At 32.5% G+C, this 16,996-nt stretch overlaps 1 protein-coding gene across 3 annotated transcripts in view; it reads left to right on the top strand.

The window, feature by feature from the left end:
- Positions 1-2,080: 2,080 nt before the first annotated feature.
- LOC132944280 (synaptotagmin 1-like) overlaps positions 2,081-16,996 on the top strand; it is a 41,213-nt gene continuing 26,297 nt past the window's right edge. Inside the window, exon 1 of one of the 3 annotated variants that reach the window (XM_061013542.1) lies at positions 2,081-2,623. The gene's annotated coding sequence lies outside the window, so the exon portion shown is untranslated. Of the gene's footprint in view, positions 2,624-4,976; positions 5,294-16,996 lie in introns of those variants that run through there. The other 2 variants (XM_061013540.1, XM_061013541.1) reach the window with 2 other exon arrangements.

Genomic DNA, 16,996 nt, shown 5'->3' with positions numbered 1-16,996 from the left:
TACCAACAAAAAATATCGTGATTACTCTTTCACCACCAGTGTGAAGAAGGGCTGTGAGCCACATCTATTTTCGTCTCGTATGACTTTAATCATATTCTGATTGACAATAATAAAATTTAGCTCTGCATTATCACCAGTGTACCTACCCGGTTGATAGTGAAACAATATTATAACCTATTTAAATCATTTTTAGTTCTGCATTCATACTTCTCATTAATTAACATGATTAATATTTTCCACTCACATACCGATTTACTTATTTTATCAGTCAAATATTGTTAATTTATAAACATGTGACAGAATATCCATACATTATATTATACTAATTTTGGTGTAATGTAACTGTATGCGCCTATATAGTCTGAGTCAGCCTGTGTGTCTAACTGTAATTGTTTCCGATGCTATACCGTAACATTTGGTTCGAGCGGTAATTGACGCAACTATAACCGATTAGATCCCTTAGATTAAAAATGTGGCAATTACCTGCTCCAAAAAAAAAAAACAGAAAATGTTGGTTAGCATAATATTATATACCAACGGGCCATTATTTGTACTATGTATAAAATATAAACACTCAAAGAATATTGAAATATTAATACATTGTATTATCTAATTTATCTTTATGAAACAAACAAATTAGTTGATTATTAATACATTATGAATATTGAATTATTGTGATAATATATACTCGTACATCCCTTTGTATAATTGTATAATTGTATAATTATAAAATGTGTAAATTAGTATTACTTATTTAAATAGAACAGTCAATAGCCACTATTTTAAATTTAATCGATAGAATAGTGAAAATTAATTGTTCTCATTTTGGAAATAGCCAGTTTGGGGTGTTCAAATTTAATGAGTGGGCATAATGATAAACGAAGGTTGTCGGTATAGTCTAATGAAAATCGAAGGATGTTTGGGTATGCTTGTTGCGCAAATGTTCCGTCACTCAGAGACGCTCCCGCAGAATCACCAAAGAACGCGCAATGCGTCAATAGATAATAAATAAAAAAAAAAAATTGTATTTACTAAATTGTATATTTGTATACAAGTACGTACCACCTACCAAATACCTATATTTTGGTAATACTTACCAATGGTTATTATAAACTAGGTACCTAATTATTACAAAACTTGAAATATAATCGTAGGTATAGTATAAGTAGGTTCTATCTTAATATCCACGACTTTTGCGCTTGAACGATCAGTTTTGTGTGGTCTTTTTATCCAAGTATTTAACAGTTACAGGGAGATTTAAAAACGTTCATCCACAACTTTTCCGCTTGCGGTGTCAGTGTCGACCCCGGATAAATATCATTATATCATCATTTTAAAATTTTAAATCACATGATAATTTGTAATTAGATTAAGACTTATAATAACGTTTGGTTATAAATATTTTATATATTTTATTATTAACGAGTCGTCAAAATTTAACCCTATTGGTCATCAAACCTATTTACCTACTGTAAGTATGGTATATTATTTTTATTTCTTTATTTTTTTTAATTGGTCTATATTTTATCAAATCAACATTTTCTATCATTCGTATCATGTACATCATGAAATTCTAGGCTCTGTGTGAAATCGCGCGGAAGACATTTATCGGGCACTTACACTATTTCGTAGCGCCTCGCGAGAGCACATCCGATGACTACGCTGTACCACGACAGGGTCGGTATCTCCTCGGTGGGGGAGACCGGTACGTCGACGAGAGACTAAGCGTCTCGCAGTTGCCGGTGGCGTGGACCGGGATAGACGAGCTGTGGGGAAAGGGGTGATGGGGTTTTATGGCGGGGAAGAAGAAAAACTCATACACGCACCCACACATACACAATACTCGAGGGTGGCGGCGGCGGTGGTGTGCGTAGGCGAATGTGTGGTCGGGGTATGGTGCGCGAGGGGTGGCGTGGCTGACGAGGTGGTTGGTGGATAGGGGTGTGAAAAGTGCGTGGGGGTCGGGGAGGCGTAAAACTTTCTACAGTGGTGGGCGCGCAGGCCTAGCTCGCGTGCGCCGACCGTTGCGCGTACACCGGCGGCGTTTCCTTTATCGATCGTGCGCGCGCCAGGCGGCCGACCGCTCCGCTGGTCCAGTCTCTCACGGTCGTCGCCATATTGCGACGAGCTTTACACGCCGTCAAACCGCGACGTGCCCCCCACCCCCGCTGACGACGACTCAAACTCCGACGACTCCGTCTCCGACTCGGCACACACGGTCGCCGCACGGCAATGGACTGAAAACGGAACAAGCGCGGACACCATCGCTGTTATTCCTCCACCTACACGTCGTCACGGTTTACGGACGGATTCCCGTCGGGACGGACGCCGCCGCATACCGAAAGAGGTCCACCGCGCACGTCCTACAGGGACGGTACCATTTAGTAGTTAGTCGCGGTATACGCGAGGACCGTGCGCGCGCGGTGCGTCATTGAGACACTGTTCCGTCGTGCGTGTGTGCGGATCGGGTCGGGCGATACAACGTGTACACTTTAGATCACTACCCACCTCTATACAGTCACACGGGACCACCGACCGCGCGAGAGTCCATCCCGCCCGCGGAGGAATTGAGCGGCTCGGTCGACGACGCATAGAAATTTTGAATTTGGACACAACAACGCGGGTAAGTCGTCCGCGATGATGGTGATGTAGTAATGGTATAATGCTGTGACGTGTGTGTGTGTGTGTGTGTGTGTGTGAGTAGTTTAAGAGGCGCATGTTGACGCGCGTGTTTACTCACAAATATAATATTATATATAGTCACAGGCGGAGTATGACCCATTTACCGCTTTCCTCGTCGCCCAACCGCGACGACGAAACCACGCGAGACGCTTGGAGGGGCGGTGAACGACGAAATCTATTGATTTTTTACGAGTGCATTGAGAGTGGTATAATATATAATAAACGAGAAAATCAGGATAGTGTACCGCTTGTTAAAAAATACTATGTGTTTAATGATATAATATACCGTCCAAAGTTCAATAGTTTTTATTAATATTGTTGTCATATAATATCGTCTCGTTGACACAACCATGACCGCTGATGCGGTTACTGTGGTCGTACCGCCACGCCACACTAGAGGAAGGCACACCCCTAGAATGTAGGTCACGCGCGGGGTCAAACGCGCTTTAAAGTTTGGTGGTGGTAGCGCGTAGGTGGCGGTGGCGGTGGCTATGATGCGTAGGGAGCAAGGGAGGAAAAGTGGTTGTACGTGTATACGAGGAGCGTTGGAATCTGGGTTGGCGATGGTGATCAGGACTTTTACGAGTCAAAACACGACGATCATAGTATTAATAGTATAATACCTATATAATTGTTTTACCTAGGCAGGTACCTAATTAATATCTGTCACGTGTATCGAATTTTTTATATTATTATTTTTGCTGAAACGATGAAATCCGTATAATCTAATTGGATGAAGACAATAATTATAAAAATAATTACATGTTTATACGTATGTTTCCTCTTTTTTATCCCATTCATACTCCCATTAATAGTTAAATTGTTACATTACACCTACGCAACACATACTAATGTGGACAAGGTTATTCGCCAATAATAAGTATCCTAACTCTTTGATTATGTTCGGCTCTTTATAATATCTGTGATTTTACAGTCGTGCTTTTATTTTATTATTTAAAACAAAATTGAAACATACCTATTACATATTATATAGGTACTACATTTTTTGTTTTTACCATTTCCATTTTTCAACAAATTATATTATATATCTACCATTCTACCTACTTTAAGTGTACGTACTCACATGCATCCATTACATACATTTATACATATACATACATACATACATAAATACATACAAACATACATACATACATACATACATACATACATACATACATACATACATACATACATACATACATACATACATACATACATACATACATACATTTATACATATACATACATACATACATAAATACATACATACATACATACATACATACATACATACATAGGCGTGAGTGCGTGAGTACGGTGGCAGCTGCAGAGTCTGCATGTGTTGCCATTTTCAAAAGGAGCCGCCTCTAATGTCGACATTCAAGAAAATATATTCATATTGTTTGAATAAAGAATAGTGATATACTAATATAATATAGATATGTTTTAAGCTTTTGGATATCTTTTTTCGTCTTTTTATTTTTATACAAATTGCCAATTGGTTAGTACATATGACTGATAAAGTACCTACCTAATAAACACGACAATAGCTCCATTAAAAATGATTACACCAAACCTTAATATATACTATGATATCATAAACATAAAAAATGATTAAATAATTGATGAAAAACCTTGTTACTCTTGGGATTCCCCGAAAAATGAGTTAGATGATCATTATTTTACAACCTCTTTTACCACTCCATTGGTTCTATAATGAATGCGCCAACATTTTGAATGACATTGTACATTAAAAATATATATTCTGCCTCTGCGGAAAAAGCCTATAGTCAGACCTCACGCCTATGCAGCATACAATATACAGAAACAAAAAGATGAATTTTGTTTTATACACGGTTATATTATAATAACACGAGCGATGACGAATATTATTTTAGAAGTTACCTATGCTATTACGATTTACGACCACCGCCGGGTGAGTTATAATAATCCTATCGTTGTATTATTACAAAATATCAAGTATCAGACTATAATAATAATAATATTATGTGGGTTATGGTCGTCGCAAACGTGGATGTGCCGCGTAGGCGGTAGCGATAGATGTTGGGCATGAAGTACTATAACACGCCCGTGAATGTGTATAATATTATATTATTATTGTGATGTTCAGTTTTTTTTTTCTTTTTTTGTTTGTTGTCGCCGCGATTCGGCCGCGTGTGTGCAAAACACAAAATGTCGATCGATCGGCCGTCGTCGCCGTCGTCGTCGCTGCTGCCACTGCCGCCTCTGCCGCCGCCACAATACCGAGTGAAGTGTTGTTCCAGACGGTGTCGGTATTGTAGGACCGCCGCGGTCGGTTATAATCATATTCGTAATTACATTAGTCTCCGTAGATGCTGTATGATAAAATAATAAACCGTTTTGCCGTGATAATATTTTCTAGTAGTTAAAATATAATATATATATAATATATCAAACTGATAATAACATAACATTTTAAGTCATATTATACTAACCACTAATTTTACCTATAAAATACATGTATACCTAATTATATAGTGCTAAGCGTCGCGCTGCGTGTATTCGATTTCTTACCGACGGAAGCCGGCCGGATGAGCAAGCGACGACGAGTTTAAGAAAGATAAAGGTAAAAGCGCGAATCCGACAAACTGCTGTGTTTTTCGTCGGTGGTTTGCGCCCTTTGAGTAGGTACAATGGTACATTATATATTATTATACTACATAAATTATTATACTTAAACGTCTTAAACGCCTGTGTAAAAGAGTGTGTCGCGATAACGAAAGTCTGCGATCAGTCGTCGGACAATATACGTATAATATACTGCACAGGGACAGATTGGGATTTCGGACTGACCGGGGAAAACTAATATTTAGCGTCCCACTACCAAGCCCGTATTTGTGAAAAATACATTAAAAAAATATAAGGTTCTATGCATAATAATAGACCACCGTTATACTGTATTTATCATGATTTAGTCATTAATTAAAATATTCAAATATACGCCATCTCTACCGAACTACTATTATAATACCCACTTGTTAAATTACTCAACGCACAATTATTACCAATATGCCTATATAGTATGTAGTAGGTATTCATTTTTGTAACAGTATTATGATATTCTATTATTATAATTTATAATGTATATTGAACTCAGTTTTGTTGTCCGATTGTTTCAAAACCACAATAATGTATACATATTTATTATTATTTATTGGTTGTTACATTACCAGTGCTTTTGGTTTGGTCCATTTACATATATTTTCTACTCAAAATCTAATTAATGTGTATTAGTGTATTAATTGCATTATACATAACATTGTGCACAATTTACACGCCCACTCTTAAGTTTTTACGCATATTAATAAATATTTTGTTACTTTTACAATATTTTGTTTATAAATCAAAATAAATATAATCTTAAAGTATTTTATAATATTAATACATTAAACAACGTACAAAAACTATGATTCTGTCGTTATGCCCACTTACAGTACTTTCATACACATTTAAACCTCTTGAAAAACCATTTTTAACGTGCGTGAGCCACTCGAAAGATTTTGTTGAAAAAATATCTTCACTCACTCATACCTACCTTCTTCTTTTACTATATTTTATCATTTTATACACTACTACTGGAAAATTCATAAGCTAACCTTTCAAAGTACCATATATTCATATATCAATCTGGAGTGGTGTTGTATGAAAGTTTTTGAATTATTTATACTTTTTTATCGCTCCCTTTTTTCAGAATCCTTAAAAACCGATATAAATTAATTTCACAATATCATATCCAATAAATATTTAATCCATATTTAGTCCATTTAATTCACTCACGTATATTATTATGCCAATTTTGCAATGTTTTTGCATAATTGTAGCTTAAAGTTTAAGCCTTAAACGCCCCTACCCACTACTTATAAATACATATTGAAAAAAAAAATCATTATCAATGGCACATTGCATATTTTGAGAAGTACGTAACGTTTTCACATATTGCATAATATTTTTATTTTATTTTTATCAAATTCTAGACGTGGACGTCCATTAGATGTAGATGTAGATTTACAAAATGTGATTATATTTAACAACCATGTACACAGTATACTCAACTATAATTTGATGGTTATGAACCGTGCAGGTGTTAAATCTGAGTGCTAGTGAAGGGATTCAGCTAATCGAAGATTAATTAAATATGACTGATTATAGTATAAACAATACTAAAATTAAGTGGTATAAAATCAATCAAAAATAATAAAATAATTTTATCTGTAGGTACCTACCTACTCAATTTATTGGGGCATAGCAAACGGTTGTGCATGATTTGACATATGATCGATGTATACTGGCAGGGTCGGATTGACAGCAGTAGAAGCTGTGCTGTTTCACAGAGCCCCCACATACATTTTAAAAATCCCATGGTTAGTCGATATAAATAAATTATCGGGTATTCATTTCCGGCAGTTCCATACTTTCAAGTTAATTATTAATCACTAATTTATATTCATATTTATATGAAATTAAATTAAACAAATAAATTTTTTAGTTATTACTAATTATAACACAGTATAAATTATAATATGATATGAATTATCCTTAGTTAGTTAATAATTGGCTATAGAACTAATTGTTTACATGTACAACTCATCCAGTCATCCAACTATCCGGGATTCATTGATGGGCATAAAGTCGCACTGTCACTGAGGCTCCAAAGTACCGTCTAAACACACCACTGAATAGGACAACACAAACATTTTTCACAAAGCCCCAAAATTACCAAGCTCGGCCCTGATACTAAGTATACTATTACGAGTACAATGAGTACAACACATACACATATACATAGTATAATATATTATTATATACAGTGTAAGTATAAGTACACACGGTGCAAACAAATTGGTCGTGCAAACTGTTTGTTTTCCGAAGACGAAATGGCTACACCGCGGTACTTACGCGGGTTTCTCGTTGTTGACACTACGTGATGTTTAAATACTGCAACCGCGAGGCATAATATATATATGACAATACAATTTAGGTATAACGATAATAATTTTTAGTGTTTTGGCGTGACGTATCTATACATAGATATAATAATTTATAATTTATAAGCCTTCTAATGTTGTACGCATACCGCGTTGTTTAAAATCGGAACAGTGTACCCACTATAATATAAGTACCTAGGTAGTAATACCTATATTGTATAATTATCATAACGGAAGCCGTGGAGAACAAAACAATAAATTATACTATTTTAATGTTTATCAGATAAATCACACAATGCTAATATAACATAATATTATCTCCTGTATACTTATACCTACATCATTTACATAAAATGTCTGCTAAGCGCACGTTGGTATTTGAAATTTAAAAATAATCACAATTAGATCTCATATTTAAATATTTCAATTACCGCTACTATAACCAACACATTATCTAACTTCATCTATAAACTTATTATAAATTAATTATATTCACGAACTCTAAACTTACTTTAGATATATTGTTACCGAAGAACGCATGCGACCATGCCACATGTTTTTTTTTTTTTTTAACTCTTCGTCTCTACTAAATAAAATACATTTTTGGTTCTTTTATTTTTATGATATAATTCAATTTCCAGTAACTCATTGTTAAAATGTATTTATTTCAGAAGTCTTTTGTTGTTTATATATACCTACAGAACAAATAAATACATTCGACGCAATTTAACCTACAACTCGTTTGTTTTGAAGCTCTGGTTGTTTTTCCGTGCGTCTTTACATTTCCGTGTAGGCACATTAAAGTAAATACTTATATTATGCGAACATAGAAGGACCTATATGGCTATATATAAGTTTAATGTAACGTATTTTATTATGTAAATCTACCTACTTATATAGTCCATGTGTTCGTTGTATATTGCATTGTATATACAATTCACATACTAATCTTACAATAAACATAAGAATATTATTATTATAATATTATATTTTAACTGAGAATTCGGTTCTAACTAAGACAATACCGTCAAATTCAATTAATTATAAACCCCGAGGCCAAAGAAATACGTATACATAATACTATTAATACTCTCGATTCAATTTGCATTTGTTTTGCACTCTCCACGGCATCATCGCTACATCTCTCTTGGGGTTGATGGTTTAATACATTTCCAATTCACCGAGTCGCAAATCTATGATCCCGTGACCCGTTTATTCGTTTATAGTTCACTCGTTGAAAAATAATATATTGACGAGAGCACGACTTTTGATCATATTATACATGCTTTTCCCCCCAATAACAATAATTAAGTTTTATTTTTTTAATAACAGAACATAAGATAAATTATAATAACTTTTATATGAGAGGTTAGACTCGTGTTGCTTCTTAATGCGTAATGCATATTGTTATAATATAGTTTCCACATCCATTGCGGGTCGAACTTTTATCCAAAGTAGCGATTTATCAATGCATCTTCTTGATAATGGATGTCGGGACATGACAGAATTTTATAATATATGTTATCCTTCTCCCTCGCCTTATAAAAAGATAATGTGACGCGTATAACATTAAAGTATAATATACGTTTTGGTTCTGAAATGTCACACGGATCACATAAAGTATCTAAATATCTTCCGGTATGATAATATTATATACTCGACCATCTGTAGATACCTACCTATGTAATATTATGTTATCGGAATAAAATTTAACATAGGTGATTTTACATCTTTAGTTGTTAATGTACCCATACGAAACATTATTCTTCAACATGGTATTAACATATTTTCTGAAATAGTATACAATTATTTATATAGCTAGCCGTAATTTAACGACTGTCGATAATTGCCGTTTTATATCATACTCATACAAACTGCAATCATTGTACCTATAATTATTAATATTTAAAATTATTATTACGTAGTACAACAGCAATATTTTAATATTATCAGATATCTATGATAGAGTTAATTGATTAAAATAGTGAATTATGCGTGGATTTATTAATGTGCTGTAAGTCATTTTGAATGTATCCATATAATATATATTATATAAGCCAGTTGTGTAACTAAATTAGTGTACCTATCTATATTCTAAGTAAGTACCAAAAACTATGTGAGACATAGTAGGTTTAGGGTTGATGGATATTCAACTAAAGGCCACATAATCTTGTATGCCTATGGTAAAATGTATTCAAACAATTACACATTCACACGTCCTCAATATAGACCAAGACTGTTCTATTTTACTTTAGGAAATCTTAATAATACATAATGCAATATAATATTTATAATTCCATGTTGGCGATTATTGAAAGCTGACATGATATAATATAATACATTTATAATAATTATATAATATTATATACATTTTAGATTTTGAGCGGGGCGATAAATGTATTGATTTTATAATTTTGTTTGTGTGTCAGTCATTAGTAATGACTCATTACCTTTTAGAACAGTGAAAATGTTTAGATTTTTTTCAACAGTATATTTTCTGATAGGAAAGTGAATCTAGTTGGTACTTTTAGGGGTCGAAAGTAAAAAATTGCACGTAGCTTTCAAAAGCGCCGAAAAATAAAATAAAAATTAAGGAAAAACGGGAATTTTTACGCAAAATCGGTTTTTGACAAAATCTATTTTGGTTTTTAGTGTAACGCTAAAACAAATGACCGTAGATACATAAAATGTTCACTAAATGTTTATATTAGCATTTTATATACACCAAACCGTTTTCAAAATATTTTGAATTGTTTTGGGTTGTCTACGGATATATTCCGTTCCTAATTTTTTTAGTTTTGTTTTCTATAAGTTCAATAAAATGTTATTCGTTAGGCCAAAAAGCTTGAAAGTTTAATATAAGGCTCCTAATATATAGTTAAAGTGACAGTTAAAAATATTAAAAATACTTAACCACAATATTTTTTTTTAAGCATTTAAACTTCAAATTTCGACAAAAGACGTAAAAATAACAAAAATGAGCAAATTATTTTGAGTTAGAAATTCATAAAAAAATTTTTTTTAAATCTAAGACTTGACAATTTAATGCAAGATTCGTTATAAGTTTATCTACCTTGACTTAAAAAATAATGTCTACCGGAATTTCAAATTAAATTTTTATGAGCGTTTGAATTTCAAATTTTTATAACATTGGATATTTCATCGATATTTCATTCAAAATCAAATAACTGTTGATACTTGAAAATGGAAATTTACCCCAATATATGTTTTTTTTTTATCAATTCCTATACTTGATAAAATGTTCAAAATATTTTGACTCGTTTTGAGCTGTTTATATGGTCATATAAAAGTCAATAAAATATTAATTGTTGAGTCAAAAAGTGTTATAATTTATTACACGGCTCCTGATATATTATTACAATAACAGTCAAAAAATATTAAAAATACATAGGTACAATTTTTTTATAAGCATATAAAGTTTGAATTTTGAATTTTGACAACATTTATCAAATTTAAAATTTAAAAATGTATAAAATGTTCGACTTTTATAGCTAAAGATTAAAAATCTAAAATAAGGTTCCACGTAAGTAGTTAATTCTGTAACCTAATAACCTAGTAATCTGAAAAATATAAAACAACAGTTTTTTAATAGTTATTTTATGTTTAAATTTGGACGAAATTACAAATTATATAATTAAGAATAACAACTATACTGACAAACTGTCTCCACTCAGAATCGTTTTTCATATACGATGATATTATATCATTGAATTAAAATATAATGGCACGCTTTTTTCAATTGTAGTTTTTATTTTCATATAATTTTTTTATATTCATATCAATTTCGACAGATAGGTATATTCTATTTATTTTGACAGTTAATAAAATAATGGACATAATGAAAAAATGAACAGAAATTATTTGAATTGAGAGGTAAGAAGAAAAAAGAAAATACTAAATAAAGCAACCTGGGGAAACGATAAGAGAAAGCACTAATTTAAAGATGGGTCATATGAGGGCACATTAAAAATACCAGTACCTACCTATAGCTCAGTAGTGTGTACGGTATACGAATACAATATGTAATCAAATAATACACAAACCGATGTGATTACTGATTTGTTATTCCGATGAAAATGTGGCGTTTATCATTTAATAATACGGTGCGAACGAAAATCGGTATACGAAATTACACATTTAACATTTTATCGGCTGGTTGCGATCAAAATATTATGGATTACACGCGTGACGTACACGAAATTTAAAAGTACATTAAACATGTTTACCCTTTCAAATGGACACGCGTGTCTTTGTACACCCCAAATATCATAATATAATGTCGTACGAACGTGCAGGGTGCACGCCAAAACAGCTATAAGTTATATTATATAATAACATGTTGCAGAGATTTCCGTTTAAATCAAACCACCGATATTCAGACGAATCTGAATACTCGACAATAAACTTGATATAATATTTTTTCACTCGATACGAAAATTTCTATAGGTACTACCCGAAAAGTGCGGATTGTACACGGTGACGTATTAATATATATACACAGATACTAGTTCGAGAAGAGCATCCGAAGCTGAGAGGGCACTCGTCGAAGCGAGTGCACACCATATATATATATATATAATTATACGTACAGGTTTAAAAAACAATGTGATTTTACGTCGTCTGCCAACAACGAGAGGGTCCAAGTGCAATATTCACCACGCGGTATGAGAACAGCACACACACATTGGTTTTTATCACACTTCAAACCATATCCCATCTCCGTAAAAACAATACGCATCAAATTGAGTATGGCTATATTTCGTGACTAATTGGTGTAAGCCCTTCGGCGGCGAGAGTATGCGAAAATATATGCACGGCAAAATTCGATATAATTAAAACGTCAGATTATAATTATATGATCCATCTATAGATATGTACAGGATATATAATAATATTATTCGATGACGATAATCATATTATATAAATTTCGATTTATGCCACGGAGGGTAGTACAAGATACAAGATATTCGCCACGGGGTTTGAGCAGACTATAATAATAATAATAATAATAATAATATATACATCATACATAATATTACTACTCGATTCGCGGGGTTCGGTTTTTTTTTAAAGCGAATATATAAACGTGCGCACATGGCCAGTGGCAGCAGCGTCGTTTCCCGGCCCGTTTTGGACGGTTATAGTGCGGCCCCCGGGTGCGGTTTTCCACGTGCGCGCGCGCCTGTGCAGAAGCGGTGCTGCCACTTTAATCGAAAAATCGACCGAGGAAATCGCTGTTATAATATTATTATATTATACGTGTTAGGCGCCGAGAACGAAAGTGCGTGCGCATCGGTTTGCACGTTTCTGCAGTGTTAGAAGCAGGATATAAGGACGGAAATAACGGAAACGTGAGTTCTCATTACTCACTCGCAACGTGACATATCGTTTATTATATCCATAATCTATAGAATATAATAACAATACTCGTGTTCACAGCACTGCAGCTGTCCTAAATCTTTAGACAACTAGTTTTGTAAACCATACAAATCTTAATTCGCTATCGTAATAAACGGTGGTTTGAAAATCCCAAACTCAAATCTTTCATTTTTTAAATCCCATATTATAACCGACGACATAAAATCAAACTATCCGGGTTTAAATATTATCGAATTATCAAAACCCTAGGGGTTTCAAATCTTTTAGTTTCAGTAAAACGTAAAAATAAAATCGTTACCAGCGAATAATATATATAGCTAGGGTTATATATAGCTGAGTTATGTATAACTGTATACCTCGAACAACCAACACGTATTTTTGATACGGAAATACCTAATACATTTTTTAACATGAGGGTTTATGATGTTTTTTAAATTTTTTAATCAAAGACTTCAAGGTCTCACTGCGTGTGTAATTACAATAATATAATAATACAAAGTGCTCCACCAAGCATGCTCAACCACAATTTTTTCTTTAGAAATGAATTTATAATTCTGATTTTTGGAATTTTTAAGTAGGTATACTTCACGATCATATTTTCAATTACTTAGATTGTTTTTACACTATTCAAGGAGTGTCCTATATAGAACTGTTACGTCCAAACTCTTGTGGATATATTGGTGCATATATCGAAACTAGGAATGAAGACGTGATGTATATAGATCAAATGTGTATTTATTTAATATATATTTAATACGAAAATACATTAGTAATACTATGATAGAGTGGTGAGCCGTGAGCGGTGTTACGACATAACTCTGAAAACTAATGTCTGCAGCTAAGACTGTGACAGCTAAGACCCCCAAGTGTCTTGAGTATCCCTAACCGTCTTACCACTTGCTAACCCATACTGTAACCGTCTGACGAGCTCTTCTGATGGTCTCCCTATGCTCTTATCCTTAAGGGTGGTGTTCGTGGTGGTGGTGACTTTTCTGTATACAAGACGGAATTCAGGTATCGTAGCATAATTTAGTATTCTGGTCGATTCGTATCGTTTCTCGCTGATGTCGAGACTTTTCCTAAAATAGACGTATGACAACACTTTTATAGTTTGATTAATTTTAATACTACTGTGTTTATTACCCTCTTTGCAATAATCTTAGCATACTTATGATATTAATTGCCTAATTAGTTATGTCACCACACTAATCCAAACGTGTGCCATATTATACATATTTTATAGGATACGTAACAGCACCACAAATTTATTTTTCTCAATTGGAACAATCCTTTTTTGTAATAAATTATGAAGCGAGTGATTTTTTTGAACATTTGAGTCAGCATAATCTCCATAACTTCTAAACCTGTTATACTGGGGTCCTATATTTTCTTTATCACACAAAGCTAAAAAAACTCAAAAACTACTAGTTCAAATTTCGTTTAGGATACATCAACGTTTTCAAAAAAAAAATAATTTACTTAATAATTTACGGGGAAAAGAGGGTTCCTTATTTTAAGAAAAGAAGTTGGTATAGCCACTGGATACTCCTTAAATGATATAAAAAATCTAAAATATGATCATTTAGTTTATTATTTAAAAGTTCTAAAAATCAGAATTGAAAAAATTCATTATTAAAGGCAAAATAGGGACGAGCATGCTTAGGTGTATGTGATTGTACATTATACATATTTATGTACAACTATACCTAACTTGTCCGACGATCCCATTACTCACGGTTTCTTCTCGTTATTTTAGTCGACCACACTCCTGGCCCACAAGCGAATAGTTTTATGTATACCTATAGGTATACCATGGGCACAATTTAATCGACTTAAGATCCCACACAACGTTAATAATTCATGATCCTTTCGTATTCTCAAATATAATAAATAAATGTATTACCTATCCACCTTAATCGTTTGACAGTAAAAAAGCTTTTTAAATATATATATATTTTTTATTCTTTTGCTCAAAATCAAATTAACAACTTACTTACTTAAAGTAATGCTAAACACGGTATAAAAAAAAGGAATAAGTGAATTTTTATTATTTAGCAAACATTATTTAGCACAAATAGCATAATTAAGTACTCTGCAGCGAGCATAAAATGTTTACACGTTTAACGAACTTACGGCTACTTCAGATTAAACTCCAAGCACCAAATTCCAAACGTAGACAAACATCTGAAATATAATATAGTTTTATAATTTTATGACTTTTTATCTGTGTAAATCTGAAAAAAAAAATAGGAAACATAATTACGATGAATAATTTATATAATAAATTACAGTTTCATTACAATAATATTAGAGAAATCAAAATGTAGAAAACGTAATGTATTTTTACTTTCGTAACTAAATAAGTAATGTTATGATTAGGTACCTTTAAATATTTAATACATTTGTTTCTGTACTCAAACCATTTTTAATTTAACTTATAAAATAAAATACTGCATATTATAAGTGACTCAGGGTGGTTAAACATTGTGAGAGGAAGATGGTGGAGATAGGATACCTGATAGTAGGTAGACTTTCTCTAATGGAGTGTTTCTAGGGAGGCAATATATGGCGGCAATTCACGATTCCGCATAAACCTTTTCATTCACACGATTCCGCACAAAACTAGTTTTCGACGTTGCCATAAAAATGATTTTAAACATAAAAATAGTTTATATTAATATTACATATAAGTCATTTAAGATTATAACATTATTTTGGGTTTTCCCCAAATACTAGCTTATCTGAATTATATAATTATAATTATTGTGTATTACATATATGTTTTATCTGGACTCATCAGTTACCTGTTCGATACCCTTTCGTACGTACATAATATTGCTATCATATTTTTGTGTCTTAAATATTGTTATTATAATTATTATTCAATTTGTATCACAAGTTGGTCCTCGATATCAAGGAAAAAAATTGTAATTAAATACTTATTTTGATTATTTATTTTAACTAATTTGACTATTTGACCATTTTTCTATAAAATTTTTTTTTAATTATTAATCGTTTTATTTAATATTATTATTATAATTATTTTTCCTCATAACTGGCAACGTAGAAACAATTTTTATGCGGAATCGTGTTAAATTTAGGTTAAGTAAAAAAAAATCTTTTGTATTACGAAAATGTGCAGAATCGGGTAGGTAATAATAAGGTATATTGTGCGGAATTGTGTGCCGCCCATATATGGAACTAATATATTGATAGCCGATAGGTACCTAGATAAACATTAAATTATTCACTTTATTATTTTTGTTTCGCTTACTTTGATTGCTTTGACTAAACGTTAAAGTTCGTACTTATAAAAATGTTACTAACAAGCATTGAGTATTTCCTGAAATTGAATTCGTTCAAACTAATTCTTTAACGTCCATATTACTCTACGATGTGCATTAAAATCAACGCAAATGTATTTACTAGTTCTACACATCTACTACTTTTCTGTTAATAACACTTAAGTAGATTGTCGAACAATTGTATGTGTTGTATGCTTAATAATATATAGGTAGCTTTGTAATTTAATACATTTCTTTATTCGGGAACTTTTCTAATGTTTTCCTAAAACTGTAAAACTTACCAAATTTTCCTGTAAGTTAACTGAAAAGTAGATGTACTGCTATAATCCCTACTCCATTTTCTATTTTGATTATTTTCCATAACATGGTCGAGAAATTTCATAGTAATTTGATATTGTAGTGCAATTTAGGAATACAATTCAGTCACTTCAAAATATCGGGTCGAAATCGAAATTCATTAGTTCTAATAATGGTTGTTATTTTCCGATCCTCACCATCTATTCACTCTCCCTCCCACGTCCCAATATAATATTATATAATGATGTAATAGTCACGTAGTAAATTAAAAATTAAAGCCAATTAACTTTATTTATTTAAGTGCAAATTGAGTATTTTATTTTTATTGTAATATGCTGCTTA

The sequence above is a fragment of the Metopolophium dirhodum genome, chromosome 5 (genome assembly GCF_019925205.1).
Source record: "Metopolophium dirhodum isolate CAU chromosome 5, ASM1992520v1, whole genome shotgun sequence".
Lineage (NCBI taxonomy): Eukaryota > Metazoa > Arthropoda > Insecta > Hemiptera > Aphididae > Metopolophium > Metopolophium dirhodum.
The sequence above is the reverse complement of the archived record's forward strand: the minus strand, read 5'-3'. Positions and strand labels throughout refer to the sequence as shown.